A 24,292-nucleotide genomic window follows, 5' to 3' on the forward strand; every position below is an offset into this window, starting at 1 on the left:
AGATGGCTCAATGGTTATGTGCCTTCAAGTTACTTCTAGCTTATGGTGACCTTATCATAGGGTTTTCTTGGCAAGATTTCATTCCCTGCCTCTGAGGCTCAGAGCGTTCCAAGTTCTCCCAGTGAACAGGGATTCGAACAATGGCTCCCTGGAATCCTAGTCCAACGTTCAAACTACTACAACATTCTGGCTTCACCCCTGGAATACAGCCCCCTAAACCTTGTTTAAAATTGCATTGATCCATTAGGGTGCTTTAAACTTGCTTTATGTCAAGGGTAGGAATGATGTGACTCTCCAGATGTTGCCAAGACTGCAGCATCCCTCACCATGATAGTTAGGGCTGTTGGGAGCTGCAGCCTCAAAAACATCTGGAGGGTCACCACTGTTTTGTTGTGGTCTGTATGTAAATGTTGTTAACAAGATATACAACCAACCAACCCAGTCTAGATGACACTTTGCGAGATGTTTGTGGGAAACAGTGAATACATGCAATTCCTTTTGGTCCAAACAGCCCCTGGAAGCAAAACAAAACACTTTTACCATAGGCTAAAAAGTTACAGGGGAGGAGGCAAGTGCACATAGAGTATTCAGCAAGCTCTCTTTAAGTGCACTTTAACAACGTGGGAGGCCAGATTGGTCTACATACAGCTGAATATATCAAAATAATTAATGAAACTGTGTGTGATGTAATATCCGTTTCAAAAAGTAATACTACTCAGTGCATTGTTGTGATTTGGAACTTCTGAGCCACCCTTCCTTTAAAAATATTCCAGAGATGAAAATCTCTACCCCGTTTTGAGTACGATGTCCACAAATCCTATTCCTAATTGCATCTTTTAAAAAGTTCCTGGCTTCCCTTCCGTTTGCATCTCTTTTTAAAAATGCATAAAACTATTGAGGGAGCGACTGACAAGCTAGCAGTGCATTTAAGTGAAGGGCTCATTAATCTTTAAACCAGCAAAGAGAGACAAGGAGGAGGAGGCCACGGTGTAAGTGCAGATTTGCAATATGAAAAGGGAAAAGAGACCAAGGGGAGAGAGAAGGAAACGCCAACATGTTCAAAATACTGTCAATAGGGAACAACCCATGGAGGCAGTTCAAGAAGGGAAATAGCTGCTGTTGACTACTGCATTTTATTCAGGTAAAGAAGAAAAGAAATGTTTGGAATAAGCATTTCTTCTTTTTAAAAAAAGAAATCCTTTCTGATTCTAATGCCGTTTTTATGTCCAAAAAGCAGAGATCTGAGGTGCTTTTTACATTTCTAAATACAAGTGCAGACAAGATAAACAGCCCTCCTTCCTCTGCAACGGTGTAATATTTTCATACCTAGTGCTAAGCAAGCTATTAGCATGCTTCAAAAGACTCCTGTTCTGTAGCTGCACTTCCTTTCTCTTGGACTCTCATCTGGTTTCTAGTGATGTATGAATCTCAACTCCGATTTTTAAAAAGCATGGTTTGTTAACCGTAAGCCACCAGCTGAATTCTTGGTTTGTGGCTGGCTTACAAGTTCAAGCTTGCTTGAATCATGGCTTGCTGCAATACATCAACCTGTACCGAAGTTTGCTTACTTGGCTGCCCATTCTGCAACAAAAGCTGACAAAAGGGCTGAAGGTGTGGGGGGGAAACAAGCCAGAGATGATGGACAAGCCACAGTTTATTGAGTCCTGCAGTAAGGAAGCAACAAACCCTGGTGTACTGAAATGTGAAAATGCACTTCATCCCATTTCCCTGACAAAGTGTGGATACCTAGTTCACCTGCACAGATCACTGCCAGCTATCTTCCTCCATGACCATCCTTCTCCATGGCTCCTATGAGGTCTCCACTGACACCACACAATAGATGGCATATTTCTGGCAGAGGTTTGAAAGTCCGTTTGTGACTGGGTCCCTTGCAAAGCAACAGAATGCTCGTACGATGTGCGGACTTGGGAACTGCTCAAAACAAGATCAGCTACATTTTTTAGAAGGCAACTTCTCTATACATTTAAACAGGCATCAACAGACTATAAGGATTCCAGAATGGAAACAGCAGATGAGGCAAGACTGAAATCATTGAAATCAATCCACAAGTAACCTGCCAGGTAGTTGGGTTTTTTGGAAGGGGTTTAGGGATAGATGATTTGGCTTTGTACCCAGGAGGACTGGCCAAACCTAAAGAGTCCAATCCTAAAGCCTACTCCGTAGAGAATAAGGTCCACTGGATGCACTAGGGAGTTAGCATGCGCTGGATCACACTGTCAGTCCTGTCTAGCTGTCTGCAAACTCCATCCCCTCTCCTCCCCACCCCAGGAATGAAATATGCGCTGAGACAGCTTGCATGTCAAGAGACGCTGATTACGCATCATTCTTCAGCAGGGCCTTCGCTCATATTTCTGCTTCCTTCGTTGCCTCTGTTCCAACTGTCTCAGATGCAGTCATACGGATAGATCTGTCACTGGGAAACAAGCCTGCAGTCATTTAGCATGGGAGCAAATGTTCCCCTGGTATGGAGAGGAGGTGAGATTCAACTCTGGATGGCTGGTGGATGAATCTCTCTCTACGTGTGGCAACTTATTTCTACCTTCATTGTCCGGAACCACAAGTGGAAGAAGGCCAAGATAAACGCAGTCATGGTAGGGACCAAGGACAGAGAGGAAGACCCACGTCCCTTCCACATTATGCAACTAAACCACTATGATATCACTTTGGTATAGGAATCTATCCCTATTATTTCCGTATCATTTTTGTAAGCTTGACATCCTGCTGATAATATCAAAATGAGGTTCTCTCTAAGATAGAGATGAAAATCATTTGGCCTTTCAGATACTGCTGGACTACAACTCCCATTACCCCATTAACTCCCATTATTTGGAAGAAGCCTTCAAGTGGTGACTAGTAGGTGCAAAATGATTTTGTTGACTTATGTAGGGCTTACCTGTCCTGCTTGCATCATTTTATACAGGCATATTGTCAGTTTTGAATAAAGAGTTTGCTGAAGTATGTTGAAATCATCTTCTTTTGATTTTGGTATAGGAATCCATCCCTATTCTTTCCCTATTATTTCTGCCTCTGGTACCACATGATCTGGTAAAGAAGTTTACACCTGGGGAAGTATCTGCTTTGTTAACTGAGGTATACTAGTATTGGGTTAGGCTCAACTGGAGGTTAGCTTGCAAAGGCATAAAGAAACAAAGGGCAATTCCATTCCAATAAATTAGTGCTTTAATCACTGGAAGGAGGTTTGAGGGGCTGCTGTCCCCCTCGCTGGTGAAAAACCTGGTGGGAACATCTTGCTCTCTTTTCCAAGGGTGGGATGAAACGCAGCCATGCCCTTACAATACAATGGGATCTGCTAAAACCCCCGCACTGCAGAGCTAAAAATAGTTATACTCTGCAGGACTCTTGCACATCCAGGAATAATTCCTGAGGGACCCAATGCTGAGAAAACAAATCAGGTTTGTGGGGGCTGGAAGAGGAAGGGAAGGAAGAAACAAAACAGCAAAGGTGAGCAACGGGAGGAAAGGAGGAGGACTTCAAATTTTGCAATGCTCAGTATTCTCCTCCCCGAAGCAAGCAATTAAAGGGGGGGGGGAGACTACATGCAGTTTTTAAAACATACAAAATGCAGCATTTAGTGAACAGTGAAACGGAGAAGAGTGCAAATATTCTACATTCCTGAGCAAAGTAAAAAGAAGGGGGAAAAGCACAGACTGAGAAAAGGGGGATTACGTTTCTGCCTCCCTTTAACCACGTTGCTGCCTACTCAATTAGAACACTTTTTCTATGGGGGGGAAAGGCATGCTTTTTTATTCCTTTTAAAAAACTAGGCGCCTCTTAACACATAATGCTTCAAGGTATATATGCCAAGAAAGCTGACAGGAAGAAAATCAGCTCATTGAAATGTGGTGCTGGAGGGAAACTCTACAGATACTGTAGACTGCTGAAAAGACAAATGAACAAGTCCTGGAGCAAATCAAGCCTGAACTCTCTCGAGAAGTTGAGATGACTAAATTGTGGCTGTCATACTTTGGACGTATCACAAGAAGATGTGACTCATTGGAAAAGACAATGCTCACTAAAGTGGAGGGCAGGAGGAAAAGAGGAAGACTGCACTACAGGTCAGTCAATTCCGTCACTCGAGGTTGATTTGACAGAAGATAACAACAAGAAAAATATATGCCAAGGTGTTTTAGCATTGAAAATAAAAATGTATCATGCACAGTGGATGCAAAAAGCAAAGGCACCAGAGAGGTAGTTCAGAGCCAGTGTTGTATAGGCAATGACAATCCAAGGTTATCATGTGCAATGCGCAAAATGATTCCCCAAGAGGTTCCTCAGACACTTGGCTAAGCTAAACTATCCACAGCAAGAAAGAATGGAGGTTTTCCTTCTGTGTCAGAAGGACAGTCTCCCCAACCCACTTCCAAAACACAGAAGCCTGAGTCACCGGAATTCAATGGTGGAAGTAGGTGGAAGCTCAAGATCACAAACAAGCCAGTTCCTTTCAGGAACCGATCCAACTGCCTGCCACACATGCGGGAACATATGGGGCTTCATCAGCCACATGGCTGGTCACAAGGTGGAGTGGGCTTTCTTTCACACAACATGCTTAAGATGAAGCACCACAACAACCCTTCCAGATCAGTTGTGATCGTTCCGACCTTGCAAAAAGAAAGGGGGGGGGGTTTGAATGCATTCCCAAGAAGCTCCACTGGCAGCGAAAGGAGATATTTCAGAAACTAGAAGCGTTCATGCTCCAGCGCTTTCTAATCGGTGCATTAAACCCCCAGTAACGAGTATCACAGGCATTCAAATGGGTTTCCTAAAACATTATGACCAGCGTAGTGAGGGGTTTCTCAGCTGTGACCTGGCAAAAGCCGAACAGCGTCTCCCATTAGCCTTCGAATTAACTCCATATAAATTACTGGCCTCCGCTGTCAGGATGAGGCAGGGACTCTTCTGTAAGACACCAAGGGATGCCTCAGGGCCAGTTCTGTTTGGGACAGGGAAAGAAGCCATCACCAGGTCCCGTTTGCCCCCTCATTTTCAAGTGTAGCATGTTTTTGTCTGCCATGGGATCCAGTCTGGTATAGTGGTTTGAGTAGTAGACTACAACGCTGGAGTTTGAATCCCTATTCGGCCATGGAAACCCATGGGGTGATCTTGGGCAAGTCCCCTTCTCTCAGCCTTAGAAGGCAATAGCAAACCTCCTCTGAACAAATCTTGCCAGGACAACCCTGCAATAGGGTAGCCTTAGGGTCACAACCAGGGTGTCAAAGCAAAAAAGACCCAACCGCACATCCTCCCACAGTCTATTGCTCCACCTAGTGGGACACATTTTGGATGTATTTACGCACATGGAACTTCTCAAGTCAATATAACAGTTTGCCCTGTTCCTAAAAATGGCCAGTGGGATTTGGCATAAGAATCTGGAGGAACCCAGCAGAGCAGGACTTGGGAAACTGGAAAGATAAGAACACCTTATGGCAGTCAAGTAGAGCCAGCAATGATAAAAAACCAGAAGGAAGACAATTTATCTGTCTGTTGGCTTCAATGTGGTCACCTGCGACAGATGGGAAAAGGTGCGGCTGTAGCCAGCTACCATGGAAAGGCTAGCCTGGAGGATAAGTGAAAAGAGAGGGAGCAACAAGCTGGAAGGAAGGAAGGAGCCAGCTTGGTTTTGCAAGCAAACTGTCCAGACTTGGAGATCTCAGCCCAGGATTCTGTAGGGACCACAAGTCTAGAAGCAGCTGCAGGAGACTTGACAGGTAACTCAGCAAACAGAGAAGACCCAGGAGACATCCGTGAATACACAGCAAACCCAACGGTAACAGTCTTGGTCAGCCACTGAAGGGAGCTGTCTCTATGAGACTTTGGAAGCCAAAGGGAAGGCTTAATGCAGGGTTTCTCTGCCTCAGAGGAAGAAAGGCCAGAGACTGGCAAAAGGCTATGATGAACCTCTGCTTTTGAAGAGATCTTTCTTGGGCAGGACTCATTACTGTAAGCCTGAAGGAAGAAAACCCAGACAGAAACAATCTACAGAATATGGACCTGGGCCTATGGACCTTCAAGAGCAAGTAGATGTTCCATTACCAGGGCTGGGTTCAAATAACCGTTGAATCTCCCTAAGTGACATCGGTGAATCACTGTCTTTCAGTCTCCATCACAATGACCCTGCAAGGCATAACATGAGAACTTGCATTTACATTGCCTTAAAGAAGGGGAGCAAGGAGATGCAAAGACTACAAACAGACAAACGCAATCATGGTTCAACAGTTGTACAGAATGCTTTCTGACATGGAAATGTTAAGTATTAAGATTGCACGCCGGAACTAAGGCAAGCTTAGCACACTCCTAGCAATTCTATTTTAAGTGGATGAGGTTTGAGGATTCACACTTTTTCAGAAAACAATTTTTGAACAACAAAAACAAAACAAAACCAAAAAGAAAGAAAGAAAGAAAGAATCACCAGCTTTCAACAAGCCAAAGCTAGTGGCTGGAACCAATTACCATTCCAACCAAGCGCAATGGAAGCTACGTCTGCAGCCCATCAAGCTGAGAAATACAGGCCAATGCTGATGAGGAATAAATTGAATGAGACATCCTCAAAAATGACAGAGGATAGACAGACAGAGATGAACGTCTGGAAAACAATTCCTCCATCTGTCAGTAAGGAAATGGATTGACTTAAAAGGACAGATTTTCCCAGGGAGGGACTGAAGGGGGGTTCCAATGGGAAAAGGGGTGTGTGATTAAGGCCTGAGTCCTAGGTCAATGCAACCCTTATCACACTCCTGGAGAAGTTTAGAAACACAAATCTCTGCATTAATATCTGCACCCATCTTGGATTCTCCTACTCCTTTTCATGGGCATTAGAGATGTTATCCTATGCTGATGCTGCTACCTTTGAGCAGTCCTGCTTTTGTGCTCATATGACAGACCAGGCAGTGGGAGGGAAGAAGGCAATGCAACTCTGCATTAAGCAAAGCATTGTTGCCAGAGTGGGCATTTAAGGAATTATATAAATGGGTGGGGGGGGGGGAGGAAGGGAAAGAGAAAACACACACTGACCTTGCTTGGTCTGCAGAAAGGAGCTCTAGCTCAGCAGGAAAATTGCACACTTGGCAGGAGAAATCCTGAATGACCTGAAGGATGCTTCCAAGAGAGATTTCACAAACACAAGCACCCATCTGGGTTGGAGTGTTCGTATGTCTGGATTGGGACTTGGGAGACCCCTACTCAGGTTCACCTTGAACCAGTCACTCTCTCTCAGCCTGACCTACCTCACAGGGTAGTTGTGAAAACAAAATGGAAGAGAGGCATCTGTCATCGTAAATTCAGCCAGGAATAGCATGCCCTAGAACAGGTGACTACAAGGGCTTTTAATGGCATGGGGTTTATGGTTTGTTCTGCTGCATTTTATCTTCCGTCTTTCAATGAATCTGTAGTCTGTAACCCCGCTTTGATCCTTTGGGAGAGGCCAGGAAACACAAATACATTATTATTATTATTATTATTATTATTATTATTATTATTATTAATTAAAATGTTTAAATTCTAGGCGTTACTTTGTAGTATTTTTATAACTTTTTATGTGTTCTTAGTTCTCTTTCAATAACTACTTTTAATTGTATTTGTTTTAACTTTTGTAAGCCGCCTTGGGTCCTAATAACGGTGTGTTCAATTCATTCCTTATCAGTGTTGGACTGTTTTTCTCCGCTTGATGGGCTGCAGAGGTGGCTTCCATTGCGCTTGGATGGAATGGTAAAGGTGAGATCTAAATTAATAAAAATAATAAGAGGAAGAGCAGGAGGAAGAGATTCAGTGCCTTTGGGAGAAGAAAACAACAGTGGTTCCAATGGTGACACAGTTGCTCTGGGAGCAATTCCAAATGGACTGGGAAAGAAACCGGCACAGATAGGATCGCAGAATAGAAGAATCACCGAAAGTACCAAACTGCTCAGAGAATGCCACATTATACACAATTATACCTCCCCGATTCTTAGAGGTTTTTGAACAGAATCCACATCATGGTAGTCTAAAAGTCCAGTTGCTAACCCCAGAATGATCATAAAATTGATGATGATGATGACAAAACAGTAGTGGGAATCACACAAGTCCAACAACTTCTGGAGGGACACATCTCCCATTGGCCTCTAGCCATGAATGCTGGGAATGGTAGCCTAACAACACCTGGGAGGCTGCACAACTCTACACCCCAGCTTAAAAAATAGGCCCACGTTTCTCAAGAAACCACAACAAGAAAAAATATTCCTGTGCCTGGAGAGAATTCCCTCTGACTCTCTCTCACTACCTCCGTTGACCCCCTTCCAGAATATAACTCCCAAAGTGGTCTAAGTACTTACTGGAAAGCCTCTGGGCTGGATTCCCAAAGGTATAGATTTCCTCCCGTATTATTTCCACCCCAAAGTGTCCGAATGAAGCCTGTGCCCTTGGGTTTTAGCACTCTTTCTTCAAGGAAGCTTGTTATCAATAACCAACAAGTAGCAAAGAGATGAGCACCAAGGAGCAGAACAGTTTCAATGCTACCAGTTGCTGTGGTAAGATAAGAAACAGGCGCACCCAGGGAACACACAACTATTTTGGGGGCAGTGGGATCAACATTGGCAGGCAGGTTGTTAATAGTTTTGTCTCCCTGCAGGTATTTGCAAAGGCCTTTCCCCCCAAAAAGGGGGCTTCAAATGGCCAAACATGGCTGCCAATTCAACCTAAGAGATTCCTCTTGTCCTACAAGGCTTCACAACTTAATAGCTTCCTAGCATTCTTGCCTTCGATTGGAGCTGCCCAACATCCCAACTTGCTTGTGGCAGAAGAAAATGAAGAAATACATGGATGATTAAAGCAGCATCCAAACTCTCTCTTAGCCCACTAAGCTCTAAATGAGAAGGATCCAATGACAAACTGTAAATAAAATATCCTTCCTAAATATACTCAAGTTTCTATTTCAAGCTGTTTGCTATCAACAACAGTCCTGGAGGAGGATATACTAGACTTTCTCTCTGTTTTCACCAACCTCTCGGCCAGGCTTCAGAAAATACTAGACCACTATAAAAACCCACCTTCAAAAGATGTGAAGTAATTTGGTTTATTTTCTGAAGGCGATCCAGTTTTTGAAATCACGCGAAGAGATACAGCCCCAGAATGTTTGGAACATGGGGAAGCTGGATTTTACCAACTCAGACCACTGCTCCATGTAGTAAAGTCTTTGCTTTCTGCTTATGTGCACCTAGGTATCTTGCAGGTTATTTCCCAATGAACTCTGTGCTGATCCGCAATTTGCAGAACATTTCAATTGTTGTATAGGCAAAGACAGAGAAGTCGTTTCTTCTAAACCATCAACTGTGCTAATTATTTTTTCCTTCCTTCCACTCCCCCCCCCAAAAAAAATCTGGCAGAGCATTCACAAAATGAAGATATTGCTTTGCAACAGATGGAAGTCTTCAGAAAAAGAACAAAAACAGCAAAAAATAACCTCTCTCTCTCTGTTTTTGAACAGGCTCTCACAATTTCAGAAGGATGTGTCTAGATTGGACCCTCGTTGGCATTTAACTTGAAGCTGATCAGAGCAAGGAATTATAGCTGGACCCTGAAGAAGATATCAAAAATTTAAAAGCAGAACATAAATTTGTTTTCTGCTATGCAAAAGATACTTGCATAGCAAAATCAACACAGGTATCAGGAAAAGTGTGGAATCTGAACCTGGACTGAAGGTATTTAATACTAAGGATCTGTTCCAGAGAAGCAGAAATAGGATTCAGCCACCTTGAATCGCATTTTGGGAGAAAGGTGGGATATAAATCCAATAAATTACTGGAAGAATCTGAAACTGACCCAGAGCCTGGGGACTACAACTCCCCCAATCCCCAGCTATCATGTTTAAATTGAAGACCTTTTACAATTTTTGGATTGCCCCTTGTCTATGTGGAAACTCTTAACCACTCTATGTAATCCTTCCTCAAGCAGATGCTCTCCAGATAAGCTAAACTACATCACCCATTACACACTGCCAGCATGACCATTTGACCATAGAGCATGGAAAAAGTCCAAAGTGGATGTGCTGGCTCCATGGCAATTTCAATTAAAATAAACTCTTCATGGGAGAAAATACATCGCAGCTGCTAGGCATGCATGGACACACATAGACCCATGGGTTGCGAATGTGTGTGGCCCTATCTGTTTCTAAAACAATAGTCGCAGGATCCAGAGGCCAAGGACCTCTGTTAACCATCTGCAGATGTGAGCCAGAAAAAAGGGAAGGGGGAACTGGGAAAGGGATGTTGTATGCAGCTGATACCAAAGCTTTGGGTATACCTGCTTTGCGCTCTCCCTCTTGTTGATGAGAAGGAGATCTGGGAGATCAGGTTTTGGGTGCATACATACAGCACAGCGATGAGGAGGGAAAACAGGGCCAACCCTAGGGTTAGAGATCACAGGTTGCAGGTACCACCTATAAGTGGCTGATTGGTGCTATCCAAAATGAACTTGCATAACTGAAAATCCCTTCCAAGACACATACAGGGGACAAGTGCACCTGTGCTCTGCAAAGTTATCCTCCTACCCACATCACGAAGTGACAGTGCATAATGCAGGTGTGATGATGAGGAAGCAAACCCCACAGACCTTTTCTCTTCTTGCACAGCGGAAAAGCAGAATAATTTATTTCTAGCACCGCACTCACATTAAAATGGCACAAGTAGCAGCGTCTAACATTCAACTTCCACCTCCATCCCTGAAACCAAGCGATTTCAGCAGCATCATGTTCCAAAAGGGCACAGAAAAAAGGGGGGAAGAAACCGGCTCTCCCCAGAATCCAAATGGCAACTTCTGTGTTTGGCTTCTGTGGCAGGGTGCTCCGTCCACTGCCAAGATGGAGCTGTTCCAGATATATTTACAAAGCCTGACACTCTGTAACAGATCAGCTTTCTCTCTTAAATCAACAATGCAGAGCGCTCCCGCTAAGGATGGAGCCTGCCCTAAGTTATGGAGAGAGGAAGAGAGACTCAAACAAAAGGAAACCAGCCAACTTTCAGAAATGACTTTTACATCACTCTCCTGAGCAGCTGTTTGAAAGGCAGCTACTCTTTGGGCCCAGAGATTTGCTGCATGGATTCGGATGTTGGTGCCTTCCTTTACATCGCTACTGCAAAATCCCAGAATGTTTTTGCAAGACATGGGAGGAGATCATATAATCACCGTCTTAAAAAGGAGAGTACTGATAGGAACAGAAATGAAGAACACACATTGCAAAGGCTATAGCACTAAAGTTAAATGCAATAAAATAATTTCCAGAGGCGTAGCCATGTTGATCTATTACAGCAAAAGATTCTTGCAACAGCTTAAACATCGATTTGCTATGATGAAAAGTGTTCAGATGGACAAGAGTCCACTTTAGGAGATGTAGGAAATGTTATGCCAAGTTACAAGCAAACTCTCCCTTTGTGTGTGTATGTCTCTCTCTCACACACACACTAAAGTTTACCTTCCGATGTCCTCAATTCACCTGGCCGCACACACACACTGCGCACAACCTAATTGATCTCACCTTTATCACATGCAAAGTAGGAGGAAGCTGGGCAGTGTTCACCTAGGCAAAGATTTTTAACCAGTTGCAGAACTCAGTCTTAAATATGCATTGAGAGTCAGTCTGGTGTAGTAACTTGAGTGTTGGACTAAGACTCCAGGAGATCATGGTTCCAATCCACACTTGGCCATGGAAACCCATTGGGCACACTATCTCAGCCTCAGAGGAAGGCAATGGCTAAGCTCCTCTGAAGAAATCTTGCCAAGACAATCCTGTTACAGGGCCACCTTAGGCTTGCTGTAAGTCAGAAATAATCTGAAAGTATGCAACAATAATACCAACAACTTAAACACAGATATACTTTACTAAGGGACAAATCCTTCTCATCCAAACAGGAAGCACAAGAGCAATTTCTGTCTTCTCACGTCTCCAAAGGACTCCCCTATCCTACTATTTTTCTTTAAGAAACTATAATGGAAGAAAAGACAGTTGTGCCACCACATTCTGGGGCATCAAATGTTCATGGAGAAACCCACTGGAGACCAGGTGTCTTCAGGTGAAGACAAGGAGACAGAAATAGCATCTGAAAGAAACTTGTGCTCTGGAACAGATCTTCCATATCAGAAGGTGAGTAAGATGGCTCCTGCCTATTTTTGCAACCCCTCCACCTTCCCAGACTCTGCCACTGGTCAACAAAAAGTAATAATTACTTTATTTGGCTCCATGAAGGGCATTCCTCTAGAGCAGTGGTTCTCAACCTTCCTAATGCTGCAACCCTTTAATACAGTTCCTCGCGTTGTGGTGACCCCCAACCATAAAATTATGGTCTCTCGATTCCTAAGACCATCAGAAATATGTGTTTTCTGATGGTCTTAGGCGACCCCTATGAAAGGGTTGTTCGACTCGCAAAGCAGTCATGACCCACAGTTTGGGAACCGCTGCACTAAAGCAATGTGCAGGGCCTCGCTTTAGTGTGCCTGTGTGGAAAGAGAGGGTCTCTCTTGTTCTTTTCTCCCCTCAAATCCAGAAGCAAACTTCTTGGCCACTTCTCCCTCAAGCCAATACTCGCTCCACAGACATACATTTTCAATAGGGGCATAGCAGGGAGCAAATCTAATGGGGCTAAAATTAGACCTGTCAAGGTCCTCCCCGACACCGAGGCCCCGCATGTTTCAAGAGGAAGCCTGGTTCTTGATTAAGGCTGTCAGGTTCTGAAGCAAATCGCAAACTGCCAGCAGGGAGGGAAAAAAGCGTTGGACAAGAAATTGCCTGCAGCAGATTCTCTTTCTTCCCCTCCACACCTGTAGTCCAGTTTTAGGAAAAATTGCTTGTCAAATGTCAGCAAAACTCTGTTATCTATTAGCAAGGATTCTGGGCAAGACCAATGCCTCTTTCCGCAGAGGGCTGAGAGCTCAGTGACACGGCATGCGCTTTGCATACGAAACCTCCCAGCACAGGGACTGAAAAAGTTCAGTCCCCGACATCCATTTCTCCCGCCCACTAACTGCAAAGTACCCAGGATGGCGCACAATCTGCTAAGGACATAAAATACTTTTCAAGTGTGCAACAATGCATTACAATAAAACCACAGGTGAACAAGCAGAACATAAAACCAAGATAAAACGGGCAGCAGAGAGTAAAATATTGCGCCGCGGGAAACCAAATTAAAAGCATCGCTGACGTAGGAAAGCACTAAAAGTAAGGAAAAGGTAAAAAGAAAAAAAATATGCAGAGGTACAAAAGCACCAAAGGTATGAGAAAGTGCAAAGGGAAAGAATGCAGAGATACAGATATAAAGTGTGATAAATATACCTTAATAAACAAACAAACAGAATGGGTTGAGAATCTCTCTGTTGCCAGTCATAGAAGGAAGAGGACTGGACTGTGCATATGGACCTACAGGAAAACCTCTGTGCATTCAGAGAATCATAGAGCTGGAATAGACCTCGAGGGCCACCCAATCCAACCCCATTCTGCCATCCAAGCCCTCCCTTTGACAAATGGCCATCCTGCTTTTGTTTAAAAACCTCCAAAGAAGGAGATTCCACCATGCTTTGAGGAAGCAATGTATTCCACTATCAAACAGCTATTACTGTAAGGAGGTTCTTCCTAATGTTGAGGTAGACTCTCTTTTCCTGTAGTGTGCATCCATTACCTGCATGTGTCCCAGTCTCTGGAGCAGCAGAAAACAAGCTTGCTCCCTCCTCAATATGACAACCCTTCTCTACATCCTTTTTGAATTGTGGTGCCCAGAACTGAAAGTAGTACTCCAGGTGAGGCCTGACCAAAGCAGAATAAAGTGGTACTATTACTTCCCTCTATCGAGACACTATACTTTGAACAGAACCTAGCTGGCTCTACCCTCAAGGTCCTGGTTCCAACACAAAACTCTGGAGAAACCCATCCAAACATGTATACAAGCTGCATCAAGGAATATCCCCATAGGATGTGGCGTCTAAGGCTTTTGTGGTCTAGAAGAGTTTATTCCTGACGTTTCAACACATCTGTGGCTGGCATCTTCAGAGAATGCAGACAGAGTGCATTCTTACAGTGCATTCTCTGAAGATGTCAGCCACAGATGCCGGCAAAACGTCAGGAATAAACTCTTCTAGCTCATGGTCACATAGCCCGAAAAACCCACAAAAAATCCCCATAGGATATTCCTCTGGTTCTTCTCAGAAGGATGCTTCTACAGCTTCCAGGTGCTCTAACAATGATGCTCCGGTGCTCCCCAACGAGAAAAAAACCTTATGCTTACAATCATGCAATGTACAAGGCCGAAAGGGCAGACCAAAGACTAACCTCCATCTATCCCTGACTTGCACAGGGGGACTCAAGGGACCACTTGAACATGGCATGAGCAGAGAGTGCCCACTTTCGCCCACCCCACACAAGCCAACGTCAGTAATTGAACGACTGGGATTGTTCTGTTTGGCTGCAAAGAATTGCCAAAAGCAAGGCTTCGCGTCAGAGCGCTTGCTGGCGGCTGCCAATAAGCAGAATGGAGAAAGCAGCCATTTAATGCAGTTGCTTGGGCCAAGCTGGCCTCTTTGGGCCACCTATAAATCCAGGAGCTCCTTGGGAAATGCTAATCCTGCGTTGATTTATTAAAGCCCTGTAAACAGGGTCTGTTCGCTTTTTTCCCCCCAAATAAAAATGGGATCAAATGCAATAACAACACTTGGGAAAATTCAATGCATTGTGCATCCATTATCCACTGCACTTACAACAACCCAGCAAAGCAGACTTAACATGTGAGGGAGTGCTGGGAAAGTATGGACTTTCCTGCTCTTGGTGACAATCGGCTAAACTGAAAGAAGCAACATATAAGGCCCTGCCACAAAGCAGGATTAGGCTGTTTTCCTCTATCTCTGCTCCACCAGCAATTGCACCGAATTTCTAAAAAGAAGTCTTTAATTGTTGACAAATGTAATTTATCCCTAGCGCTGGCTCTTTGGATTTTTGTCTTTTTGTTCGGTAATTGGGTTTTACAGGTGGATTACTGATACTTTTGTGTCTGGTTCTGTATTTCACAAACCACTTGGAGTGACTTTTTAATCCCCCAGAAAAGAACTGCGTGGTTTTTTGGTATTAATAAATAAACTGACCTTTCATCCAAAGATATTCTCAAGTTCCTTAATAGTTTCCAAGTTAATGGCCGTAACATAGTCCAAATGGAGGGAAAACGGTCCAAAGCTCTCTTGAACTGGCGCTTAGAAAACACACACACACACAGAGGAACAAAACCTCACGATGGAAAAAATCTTAATGGTTAGTTTGTTCTCTGCTGCCCCCTCCCTAAAAGAATAACACAATTTAACACAAATATTTCTTCCGCAGAAAGTGACACATCCAAGGGAAAGAAGCCACTGTAATGAGCAGAGCTGTGCCTTCCTGACATATAAACCTCAAGTCGGATGAATTAGTGTCTAGTAAAACAGCATATAATTTACATTTTGTTGCGTCAATCAAGGTAACGTCTTGAGGCTCTTTATGACTAAGCAAGCCAAAACCGCAACATACAAGAAGGGCTCTAAATCATTCCCCAAAGCGGAGACAACAGTTAGCCGTCAACAACCAGGAAAGAAGCAGGATGGCAGGGATAGTCTCTGGAAGTGAACCAGCGGATGGATTTTGTAGGCGGCAGGTTTGGAAGGGAGAATCTTGGAAAGAAATCCCTCTCTTCAAGAACGGTGCATACAAGGAACACACACACACACAGGTATCTGACAAGTAAACTAAAGAGCAGTAACAAAAGAGACATACCGTGAAGAGAGCTGAACACCGACTGGGATGGCTGCACCTCAAGAAGTTGTGACCACTGCTGTTCTTTATGAGCGCAAGCAAAGAAGCCAGCGGGCACCTGGCGGTTTCGGCAAATAGGAGCCTCACTGATTTATGGACTAGGAAGGGAATTCCAGCTCAACCAGGAATACTGTCAGGGGCTGAAATGACAACAACAAGCATTACATGTTTGAGAGGAACATGGCTTTGAATAAAGGATTCAACCCCAGATGACAGAAAAGTGAGTGAGTGTTTTCAAATGGCAGCTTACCACTCTCATTTGTTAACCAGCATTACGTTAATGTTGTGACTTGTGGAAGTTTATATAAAGTTAGCACCAGCTAAGCAGAGTAAGAATAGTTGCAATTATTTGTTTATAGGATGAAAAATGGGTTTCCCAACAGTCAGGAAACCCCATCAAGAGTAGTGAGCTTTTTGTGCAGTTTTCCCTGATATTAGAGTATCCTGAAAGGTTGCGGAGGAATTATTCTGCAGAGAAACATATATGAGGTTTTGCTCAAAGCAAAAATAAAAACACATTTCCCGAACAGAAAACAGGTTTCCTGCACAAAAAATACTGTTGCCTGTGCTGCAAACGTATTTTCCGCACAGGAAACACTCTGTTGTTTATGCAAGAAACACACATTCTGCACAGAAAACAGGCTCTCTGTGCAATGAAGTATATTTCTCCACGGAGTAACTTCCCAACTACAGTTTGGGATGTTTGACTACTCAGTGTTAAGTGACTACAACAGAGTAAAGGCTTAGCAGAGCACTTAGAGTAAAGTGTGGCACAGTGGTTTGTGCACTGGACTCTGGAGACCAGGGTTCAAGTCCTGGGTCAGCCATCAAACCCACTGGGTGACCTTGGGCAAGTCACACTCTCTCAGCCTCAGGGGAAGGCCATGGCAAACCTCCTCGGAACAAACCTTGCCACGAAAACCCCATGATAGGTTAGCCTTAGGTTTGGCATAAATCAGAAATGAATTTCTACCACGAGTAAATAGTTTTGTGTGGGTTTTCTGGGCTATGTGGCCATGTTTTCATGCTGGCGAAACATCAGGAATAAACTCTTCTAGAACATGGCCATATAGTCCGTAAAGCCAACACAGAGGCCACCACTAGCTTTTGCAGAGCTGGACGTGGCATTCCCCCATGATCTTAGCAAGTGTGCCCTCCTTCTTCCTTGGTTCCTTCCCCAATATCAGCAGGTTTTTGCAGGCGAAAGAGGGCAAGGAGAGGCAGCAGATAGGTGGCTGGCTTTCTAATCCTCTCTGTGCAAGAAGTGTCCCAGACAGAGAGGGGAGGAGGGGTTGGGAAATGCCTATAGGGAAAGTGCTGCCTGTAAGCCTTGCTAAGGACCTTACCAGATGCCCAGCTCTGGCTAAGCAGCATCTCAAGTGACTTCCCCTTTGGCCCAAGCCAAGTTCGGCAGCAGGCGCTTTTGCTCTCCTGCCTCCTTCCCTTCTCTCTCCTTTTCTCCCACCTCCAAAAAGCCAAGCCTTCAAGCACAGTCGGTTCTGCAGCAGCGTGGAAAAATGTGTGGGTGCTTTCAGAGAAGGAGGGCAGTGGGGAGAGAAAGAGCTGTTTCTATAAAAAGAATTAAGTTTTCAAACCTTGCATAAGGTGGTTCACAGAGTCACCAGAAAAGGAAAGAAATAGCTCCAACTCCCACCTGGACAAGAACCTCCCTAAAGCTAATTCCACCTTGGAGTTAGGAAAGGGATCGATAAAGATGAGGAACAAAGGAAGAGGTACCTTCTGGTTACATCAATGGCAACAGCTCAAGGGGGAAAGGTCTCATTGACCCATTAAAAGATGCAAATTCTCTGCAATGTCCAGCTATCGAGACCCGTTCCAGGTTAGTATTTTAAGCAAGTGTAAATCCACATCCACCTCTACTCCTGTCAGCATTTCAGGCATTTAATGCCCTTATCCGAGAAGATCTGCAGTCTTTATTTAGACACCTACAGAACAACTCACTTCCACAAGAAGTAAGAGGCACCGGCAACACTGTCTCTTCAAGGATGCAAAATGGGAGCAGACTTGTAACCTGCATAACATCTTTCTTCAAACATAACGGAACGGAAGAAGACTCCTGTGCAACTGAGAGGCCTGCCACTTTACCTTGCAAAGACAGTTTTTGTGCCATTGGGCTTTTATAAACTTTTATTTTAAACAATCATTCATTTTCAACGATTAAATTTTGGTGCTAGCCAGCAAGGGATCCTGCGTAACACAAAAACACATGAACCTGACAGAGAGGCAAAGCCTTTTCAGTCACTCGCGACCACGAATGCCAGAATCAATGGTAATACAGCTAGAGGTTTTGAAAGGTAACCATGAAGACAAGCCGAAAAAACTACCCCCTGCCTGCTCTTTTTATCCTTTCATCCTGGCAAACAGCCACGGACGTTTTAGTGCTTTACAGAAAGCCTCTTTTTTGGGGGAGTGAACACACACTGAAACTAGATATTTCACTCCTTGGGGCGGGAGGGAATAAATACCTTTTGTTGTTGTTGGTCTTACAGTGAGTCCTCTATACAACCCTGAACTGGACGCAGGTAAAAAAAGACCTTTCTCTTTCAAAAAATACAGCTCCCAGAGAGAAGGCGACTCTGTCCAAGTCATTCAGCTTTACCTCCTTCACCTAATGAGCAGCTGGCTCTCAGTGTCTACCAGCTACACACACACACACAACCACACACAAAAAGCACTCCATCTTGCCCTTTGGATCCCTCTTAAAGAGACATGCCTCTTCCCTCACCTTGCTGTGAGTGTCTAAAGATTATTCACGAGGATCCTGATTGCATGGCTCTTGACAATCTCTCTCCTTTTGCAGGAGGAAGGGGTTTTTTTAAACCAATTTCATACTGGCTATTTTCATCCAGCTTCTGCCATTCCTCTCGGCCTCATCACTCTTCCAGGCAATCAGAAAGTTTCATGGGAAATGTGTGCGGAAGCCACCATGGCATCAAACCCAGGCAATGAAGCCCAAGGTTCAAACTGCCACAAGAGACCTCGGGCTTGCCTTCTCTCTAGATCGAACCCACTTAGCAACATTACTGCAAGGATAACACTGGGAATCGCCCATGTATACCATCCTAAACTCCACAGAAACAATGTGGGTTCTCAAAGCAATAAAAAATGTTAAAAGTACCATTTGTGGCACCATAAAGACTTAATTGTCTTCTTTGGCATAAGCTTTTGTTGATTGCAGTCCACTTCGTGAGATGCAAAAGTGAGATACAGTTCACAAAATTAAAACCAGTTGGCCTTTTTAAGACACCATGAGACGCTTGGTTTCTTCACTGCAACAGCTAATCCCCTCCCAGTATGTGTTAAACCTTGAATATGTAGAATAGAACACACAATGAATATCCCTACTTGCAGTCCACATCTATGTACTTATAACATAGTTCTAAAGTTAAACCCACCTACTCACAGGTAAGTACCACTTAAACCAGTAGTGGAAGGAGAAATGTACCAGGTTTGGTCTATGTCTCCCTGTTCATTTCTACCAGATCTACTACTCAATGATGTGGATTAACGCTTGTGGTCCATGGAGAACTCACTTGCCACCTGCCAGGCTCCCTGATTTCATGAGTAAATGAACTGGGAAGCTGCCTGGACACAAATGAAATGACCGCCATTTCAGCACCATCTTCATTTCCAGGAAAGTCTCTTGACCCTAAAGTTTCTCCTAGAAAATAAAAACAGCAGGTAGGCTCAGCAAAGTGCTTCGTTTTAAAGCATGTCCCAAGCAGAGAGGTATTTGGGGAAGAGGGAAGAAGCATCTGAAAGGGTTAGAGAGGATAGCCAAGGCCATTTCTGCTGTGTTTTTTATGTGAGTATGTGCTTTATTGGCACATCCTGAGCACCACTAGTTTGCTTTCCATTAAACGGGTGGCATTTAGTTGTGGTTTATGAGGGGCCATTAAGGGATCGGGAATTTGGGGCTTACACTACCATCTCACCCTTGTACTTGGTTTCTTCACCAAATTCCTCCTTGTCATCTGTTTGCTTTCTACAAAGTGGATGCTGGAAAACAGAGAACTGAGGTCACAGAGAACGCTGTGCTTTCTCGGTTGGCCTAATAAAAGGTATTAACCCAAAACGGACTTTGGAACTTGCATTCAAAAACAGTGGGTTTTGTGTCTGGAAGCTCAGAGCTCACTTCTCTGCCTTGTTACTTGTTTATTTTTCTCTTGGGCTGAATTTGCACTTCAGAAATAAAGCAGTTCAACACTGCTTTAACTGGCATGGCTCAGTGCTATGGAATGCTGGGATCTATAGGTTTGTGAGATATTTAGTCAAGAGTGCTGTGGTGCCCCAACAAGCTACAAGTCACAGGATGGAGCCATGACAGTTAAAGCAACGTCAAAGTGCATTATTTCTGCAGTGCAGATTCAGCTTCAGTCTCATCCGTTTGCCTTCTGATGAGGAATCACAGCTCTCACGGCAGCCATGTTGTGAGACCTTCAACATGCCCACTGCGCCCAACGGCTTAAAGAAATGGGGGACCTACCTGTCTGAAAGGGTCTCTTTTGACCTGTGGAGCAGAACAACAAATGCCTGGGACCAATCCAACGCATCCACCCCATGCCAAAATCTCTGAGCATACACAAAGTACTTTTTCCTCTCAAAAGAAGAGTCAGAGATCCAGACATTCGATGCATCCAAGTCAAAGACAGGATGGGAAATTTCTATGTGGATTGGCAAACTCAGGGATATTTGTGGTGGGGCAAAGGAGAAATCGCTCCAACATAGGGAGAGGCAGGACACAAATAAATATGATGAGGATGATGAGTTGGAACAACAATACTTAGCACTACTGGCTGGGGATGTTAGGATCTGTAGTCTCAAGACTTGGGAATGCCATCTTAGAGGATTGCTGTTTACACAAACATAGCAGCTTATCACAGAAGAAGCCTTGCAGGATGAGGAATGTTTTAAACAACGGTGGGAGAAAATGAGGGCCATTACCTCTTAGCAAAAACAAATCCAAACCTGCCTTTTTCTACAGCATTCAGTCAAACTATGTATGTTCATGTAATAAATTAAATTGTCAGTTATCAGAAATCCTGCACCCACAAAATAGCAAAAAAGCAGCAAATTTCTAAGATACATGATTCTAGGATACAGATCATGGGCCACTCTGGGTGTTGTTTGTCTGCAAACCCTAGCAGCCCCAGGCAACACAGCCCAAAGTGAGGGATGCTGGGAGTGGTAGTCCAAAAAACATCTGGAGCCCATCCTTGTTCTAGAAGGACAGTTTCCATTCAGCTAAAACTAGAAAGTGTTGACAGATTAACTGAGCCAAACAGCCAGAGAGGTAAATATTAAACAGAATTAGATGCACAAGATCTCGGCCAGGAGTCTAAAAACATCATTGCTTTGAGGAGAAGCTCTATGGGGCAACAACAACAACAGAGGCACAGCCCTGCAAAGCCAGGGAAGAGTCGCAAATGTCCTTTTCCGTTATATTCTTCACCCTCAACAGGCCATCTTCTATCCCCTTCCATGCCCTTCCCCAACGTCTCCTTCAAATCTGTGGTACTGTATAACAACGAACGCTCATGAGGGAACAGCAAATCCAGCGTGTGAAGGGAAGCAAAATAAAAGCATGAGCATTTGCAAGTAAGGCTTGTGTAAAGAGCTGCCACCAAATCTGGAACTGCTGCTCCTGCCTGGCACAGAGCGCTCAGAGGCCACCCTCGCCACCAGCAAGAGCAGAAGCTTCGTTTTGGGGAAACCAGGTCAGCCTAAGAGACAATGCGATGATGCACCATCTGCATGGAAGCTGGATCCTGACAGCGGTGGATGAAGGGCAACAAGGAATCTCTCTCCCCAAAGGCTACGTCTTCTCACTTATTTCAGCAGAGGGAAGATAACCAAGCGTTTCTGTCCTTCATTATCCTCGCTGGAAACAACAACATGACAATTTCACATCCCCACCAAAGGCTGTGCAAAGATCTTGGGCAATTTGCTAACCACAACTGGAAGTTGTCCCTGCCAGCGCTTCACAAAGACTGCTCCAACCTTGTTGGTCAACAGCTGCAGCGTAGCGTGGTTTGCAGGACTCTGGAGACCAGGGTTCGGATCCTGGCTTGGCCATGTAAGCCCACTTGGGCAAGGGACACTCTCTTAGCCTCGGAGGATGGCAAGGGCAAACCTCTTCTGAAAAACGTGCCAAGAAAACCTCATGGTAGGGTCACCTTTGGGTTGCCATATGTCAAAAACGACTTGAAGGCACACAGCAGCAGCAACAACAAAGCTTGCACACTCCCATGAGAACAACCATTGTAGTATGAAACTGTCCTACAAATCTCAACAAGCCATAGGCTTCTCCTGAGAAAACAACACTCATCATCCCAAATGATCCTGGGACAGTCGTGGTGCTTCCTCAGGAAAAGGAAACAGACTCAGTATTGTTTTCTGGAATGGACAGGGTTTAAATGCTACGTGTAAACGTGAGTGACATAGGTTGCGTTGCATACTGGATCTACTATTCTGCCCAGCTTTAAAAACACAAGTGGAAGATTGTTTTCCAAAAGATGTCAAGACGCCTGTTTCTGTGGCCCAGCTAGAGCTTGAGGAAGGGACCTGGGTTATACGAAAGACGACACGCAATACCTCTCCGGTGAGACTGAGACTGGAACCACCTCCAGTTCTATATCCACAGCTTATACACAAAACAAAGAAGGCGCTCTGGATTTACTAGAGGAAACACAAAGCGGTCAGTAGCCCAACTGGAGTGATAAACAAAACAGAGACGGGAGGAAGCTCACCTTTTTCACTCCCTTGGTTTTGGAACCAAGACATGACACTATTATTCATGATGCAAATGATCCAGGTTTCAAACAGGTGTTCATGGGCATCCTACCTTATTCACCAGGGCCCCCAAAACGACCCAGGCACCAGCCCTTCTGGCCAAAGCCCTTGCCCACTAGCACCCATGTCTCCCCTCCATGGCAGCCTCTGAAACCAGCTTCCCTGCTGGGCCAACCCTGGGCATGCCCACTACCAGCTCCCCCTCAGTCCCAAAGCCTCTCCCTGGGTGCCTTTTAGGGTGCTCCCAAGCCCTTTGCTCCCCCACCCCCTGAGCCCCTACTACTACCCAACCCATCATCCTTCTTCCCAATGGCAGGTCCACTTCTTCCAAGCCCCCTCTTCCACCTCCAACTCCCCCTCAGCATCCAAGGGGAGGCAGTCCCAAAGCCTCTCCCTGTGTGTGCCTTTTAGGATGCTCCCAAGGCCTTTGCCCCCTCCAACCCACTGCCCTTCCCATCCTCCTCCTCCTCCTCCTTCCCCAATGGCAGGTCCACAGGAGCCTGGTCACTAACCCTCAGCCTCGAATGGAGGCACTTGTGTGTGTGCTCCCTCCCAAGCCCTTTGCCCCCATCTCCTGCATGCAGCCACCCTTGGACCCCTCCTACTGCCCTTCCCATCATCCTTCCTCCCCAATGCCAGGTCCATCTGCCACAGGATGCCTGCCCACTCCCCTCTACCTGCGCCTGCAATGAGGACGCCCCCGCCCCTCCCTCCCTGCCTTTCCCAACGGCTCCTAATGGACCCAGCCCCCTCTCCTCCGCCTCGCCCTCCCCCTCCTCGCTTCGCCTTCCATTGCCGTGCGACGCCCCCAGCCTCCCTCGCCCCCGAAGGCCTCGCCTCCCTTGCAGCCATTCGGGGGCAAATGAAGGGGTCCCTGCTGCTCACCCTCTTTCCGCTCGGTCCGGCTTTTGCAAGCTCCGCAGAGAGCGAGCCGCTTTCGGGGGCTCCGGGGCCACGTGACATCGCCCGGCGCTCCCATTGGCTGCGCCCGGACCACGGCTGCCGGGCAACGCTGAGCCCGCCCCTCCCGCCTCCCCTGCACCTGAGGCCTTGCGCCAACGGCGTAAGGGCGCCTTCTTCCCCTGAAGACCTCGCGCTCGGTCTAACGCAATTGACGCACACGTTCCTCCCCCAAAATACACACCATTCGCTACCTGCTCCCTACGCAAATGGCGTAGCTCGGCCCTCAGGCTTACCTTCTCCCTAGGAACGCCCCTTCGCAGCTTTTGCGTAGGATACGTGATCCTGAGGCAGCCCAAATGGGGATCTTTGAAGGGGGAGGGTCAGGCGGAGGGGCGAAACGGCCACCGTTTCCTTCTTTCTCCCTCGTAAATCCCTCAGAGCACCTGAGAGGAGCAAAATGCGGCTTACGCAAACGGCGTAAAAGGCTGAGCCTTTTTTCTCGTCACGACGAGCTTTACTTGGAGGGAAGAGAGAAGGGACTGAGGGAAGGTGGCTTCTTCTAAATAAAAAAATTGAACTACACAGTAAATGGCATTTATTTAAGTTGACCAGGCGGGAAAGAGGCTGAGGTGAAAGGGAGGGTTAAAAAGTGACAGGCTGAGGTAAAAAATGAAGGGATTCCTAGAGATCGTTTATTTGGGGGGGTAAATTGGAGAGAAAAGTGGAAGGGGAGCGAGTTGGGGGTCCTGA

At 45.4% G+C, this 24,292-nt stretch overlaps 1 protein-coding gene across 6 annotated transcripts in view; it reads right to left on the reverse strand.

The window, feature by feature from the left end:
* The window catches only part of LOC121936161 (spermatid perinuclear RNA binding protein), a 62,867-nt gene extending 39,214 nt beyond the window's left edge, over window positions 1–23,653 (reverse strand). For 4 of the 6 annotated variants that reach the window (XM_042478049.1, XM_042478048.1, XM_042478051.1 and 1 more), the window contains exons 1-2: window positions 23,525–23,653; window positions 15,788–15,966 (exon numbers count right to left, since the gene is read on the reverse strand). The gene's annotated coding sequence lies outside the window, so the exon portion shown is untranslated. Of the gene's footprint in view, window positions 1–8,345; window positions 8,364–15,787; window positions 15,967–22,596; window positions 22,882–23,524 lie in introns of those variants that run through there. The other 2 variants (XM_042478046.1, XM_042478047.1) reach the window with 2 other exon arrangements.
* Window positions 23,654–24,292: the final 639 nt, after the last annotated feature.

Source organism: Sceloporus undulatus, chromosome 7, assembly GCF_019175285.1.
Source record: "Sceloporus undulatus isolate JIND9_A2432 ecotype Alabama chromosome 7, SceUnd_v1.1, whole genome shotgun sequence".
Classification (NCBI taxonomy): domain Eukaryota; kingdom Metazoa; phylum Chordata; class Lepidosauria; order Squamata; family Phrynosomatidae; genus Sceloporus; species Sceloporus undulatus.